The sequence below is a fragment of the Olea europaea genome, chromosome 7 (assembly GCF_002742605.1).
Source record: "Olea europaea var. sylvestris chromosome 7, O_europaea_v1, whole genome shotgun sequence".
Taxonomy (NCBI): Eukaryota; Viridiplantae; Streptophyta; class Magnoliopsida; order Lamiales; family Oleaceae; genus Olea; species Olea europaea.
The window spans coordinates 2,645,260-2,649,208 of NC_036243.1; the positions used below are offsets into that span (position 1 = coordinate 2,645,260).

Sequence of the window (3,949 nt, forward strand, 5' to 3'; positions counted from 1 at the left end):
GGGCTTTTTCCGAGCCGAGCCATGAGCCGCCCGAGCCACCGAGGCTTTTGGACACCCCTAATTCTATTTAACCTTTCTTTAAAGAAATACGATCAAACAGTTCCCAGTCACCATCTTGGTAAATTAAACCATCCATATAATACAAAAAGAGAAACAATAAGCAATGCACATGACTTTGCCAAAAGATCCATGCAATGTGAAGAACCTTTTACTCATAGTAAATCCTGTCAATGATAGGCTAATTTTGGTTTTAATTCCTCACATGATTATGCCTAAACTGTAGCAAAAAGAAAGGAAAATCACAAATCAACATTTGGCTGACTAATTTGTTTATAAATTCAGACTAGTGGCCTTTTCTCTGTCTTCTTCATCTGCTCCATTTTCAGGCGCCTTCACCTTTTTCGGATGACTTTCTACCCGAGTACTGGATGTGACAGCCTGGTTAGGAGGTTTAGCATTAGGGTCAATCTTCAGTATAATTCCCATTACTATGAGTAACAGCCCCGAACCATGTTGTTTAGTAAGAGGCTTCGTGAAAATTATGTACAACAACAATCTTGCACTCAAACAACCATTCATTTTGTTAAGATTTGGGGTCCATCTTAATAAGATCGACCTTATTAAGAGGAGTGTCCCAATTCTTTATATATTGGTCCTTATTTCGGTATTTTACCGATGTGGGATTATATTCCCTTAATATGCCTCCGCAAGATGGTGGCTCGTTTGAGCAGATCAATCTTGAAATCCGCGTGCTCATTTTTAGGGACTTAATCGGATCGAATCGCTCGTTGGAGTTTAATGGGCTCTGATACCATGTTAGAATTTATTAATTGAGAAAACACTCCATAATAGGAGGAAGACAAACTTCCATAGGAGGGATTGGAGAATATGATCCAATGATTTATTAATGAATACAATGGCTCTATTTATAGAGAAAAAGACGAGTAATTAACTGAGTAATTAACTGACTAATTTGCTTATTAATAGGCTAATCACTAACTAATTAACAAATAAACATGAGCTGGAATATTTTGGAATTAACTAGAATGTATTTCTAACACGCCCCCTCAAGATGGACTATGGAGATCAACAATAGTTCATCTTGAAGATTAAAATTTATTGGCTCTGCTTCACTTTGAGATTATGCCTCCAGTTCTCAATTCTAGCCATATGTCACCAGATCTGATGGAGAAATAAGAAATAGTGGAGGCTCTGACCATCCATAAAGATCTCTTAAAGTTCAGAGAACCAAAATATGAAAGAGGAGAAATTTTATTGCAAAGAATCAAGGACGAATTTTGATGTTGCTGCCGCCATTTTTTGAAGATAGGAACTCAACCTTTGTCTGGAATAACACTTTCCGAAATTATGCTAAAATAGAAGAAATCAGAGATCTGCTTTCATTTGAGCAAAACACAAAAAATGAGGATGAATTAAATCTCAGAAACGAAAAAGCAGCAGGAAGAAATCCCTGCTCTGATACCATGTTAAGATTTGGGGTCCATCTTAATAAGGTCAACCTTATTAAGAGGAGTGTCCCAATTCTTTATATATTGGTCATTATTTCGGTATTTTACCGATGTGGGATTATATTCCCTTAACACATTTCACTGAGAATGACATAGTTTTATTATCATACATTATCTGCCTTCTATATTAACAAAGATATAATTTTAAGAACATGTCAGTAAAGTGTATCTTACGGTTGCTGTCTCTTTAAATGGTTCTACAAAAATATGACTCCAGCTGCGCTGATATAAAAAAAAGGCGAAGAAAAGGTCTTCTTAGAGTGAGTTTCATTACACTAAGGATTCTTCAGTAATTGCTTTCTGGAAAACATTGCACCAAATGGACATCTAATCTAATGACCCAATTGTATTGGCCATACCCACCACCGCCATGCTCGTTTGCTGCAAATCAGGTACCACGTTGAAATTTTTTTTCCTTCTGTGCAACCAGAAATGATAGCGATCTATGGTACCACAACTAGTTGCTCCTCCACATGTGGTGGTGCCCAAAAGTGCTTAGAGAATATAGCAACAGATACAACCTCATACAGAGTGGTAGAACAAGTGCATTTCACAATCGATTTATTGATTGAAGCCATTAATTAATAAAAATTCATAATGAGAGATAAAGACTATATATAGCGAAAGAAAAGGATTAGATTTAGTTTTATTGAGAGGGACCCACAAAAGGAAAGATATGAAACAGAAACAGTTGTTGGCAAGAGAATATATACGTAAAGGAAGGGTTGTTGTTACAACCCAATTTTTCTTAGTCAAAAGTCAAGAGTTGAATTTTCAAAGTCAAAGTCACATATGGACTTAAATGAAATAAATGACTTTATTGGGACTTGAATTGATTAAAATATTTTATTGGGGTTTATTTTGCAATTGACAATATATGAGGGTTATATTGGATACAATTGGAAGTTGAAAATTTACTTATACATTTTTTTGGAAAGTTTAGGATTTAAATATTAGCTCACATTAGAGAAGAGGGACTTTTCTTGCAATTTGGAGTTAGTGGGTTTTTAATGCCTTTATCCATCACTTTTTCTCTCATAAATCTCACACACACACACACTAGAAGGAAGAAAGAACCGGCAGAGAAGAAGAAAAGAGGGAAAGAAAAGAGGGAAGAAAAAGAAGAAAAGGAAGGAAAGGAAAAAGAAAGGAAAAGAGGTAGTGGCTATTCCAATTTCATTTTCAATTTGTCTAATTTCTTTAAAAGATATGGTATGTTTTATGCTTAAATTTTTAGAGTTTTGATTTTATTTGTTTAATTTTCAGATTTTAAGGAAGGAATATATATGTTTTCAAGTCAATATTTTTGAATTGGAGATGCTATTTACACTAAGGTAAGAAATACCAATTTTGGGCAAAACCCTAGAATTTTCATTTGGGTTTTTGAATGAGTTTAGTTAACGGGAAAATTTGTAAGGATGAAATACTCATTTGAAGGCATGAATTTATGGATCAAGATGGGAAATTAAATTGGTTAAATTATGATTATTAATTTTACTAGTTTGGAAGAAGGAATTATTTTTATGTTTGGAGTGAAGATTATTGTAATGAGTTAGCTATTAAGAAATGGACTAGAAAGTGGAATTAGTTTGAAGTGATTAAAGGAAATTGGGGAAAATATTATTCAAGTATCGAGAAGTCAAGTTTTAGTATTCGATTACTAGTATTAAGAAATACTTAGTATGGAAGTTGTTAAATTAGTTATTTTATATCGTATTTCAGGTGGTAACGTGAAAGCTGTGCAAGGCTGGTAAAATTAAACCAGATTGCTATTCATAGATCTGTGAGTGGATAAAAATTATTTTTTTAGAAATAAGTCTTCTTTAAATTTTAAAATTATTTATTTTATAAAGTTGACTTCATAGCATGATTTTCAGAATAAAATAGATTTTATTATCAATTGTTTTTAAAATCAAATTCAGTTCAGTTAAATTATTTTAGTAGCATGTTATATTCTTATTACATGTTTCAGTATAGTTAAAGTTATTTCTAAAAACCACCAGAAAGTACCCAGGTGATTTTACCCCAGTTTACACTAATGTGAATGTGTTTCCACAGTGTATGACTAATTATAGTGATTTTATCCGCTCTGCACTATTGTGAATATGTTTCCATAGTGTATGACCAGATTATCAGAGGTCTTTGGGACCCACTCTCGTACACACATAGGCTTTGGGCCGTGTGCTAGGGTGATTAGCCTTTGGGACAGCTCTGCGTACGTATGACCAGATTATCTAATTATCAGCTATCAGATTATCAGATTTGAATTGCTTTGCCTTGTACATCGAGATTACTCTGTACATGTGTAAGGCTATTCATTGGGTACTCTTTATGGTGTGATTTTTCAGTACTTATTCAGTTCTCAGATTTCAGATTATAGAAGTCAGTTAATTCAGTTTTCAGAATAAAGCTTTCAGCTT

The 3,949-nt window shown here is 33.7% G+C and overlaps 1 long non-coding RNA gene across 1 annotated transcript in view; it reads left to right on the top strand.

Annotated features, from left to right (window-relative positions):
- Nucleotides 1–2,628: 2,628 nt before the first annotated feature.
- The window catches only part of LOC111396695, a 2,714-nt gene continuing 1,393 nt past the window's right edge, over nt 2,629–3,949 (top strand). Inside the window, exons 1-3 of the long non-coding RNA XR_002703049.1 lie at nt 2,629–2,687; nt 2,796–2,863; nt 3,252–3,312. This is a non-coding gene — a long non-coding RNA (uncharacterized LOC111396695). The remainder of the gene's footprint in view (nt 2,688–2,795; nt 2,864–3,251; nt 3,313–3,949) is intronic.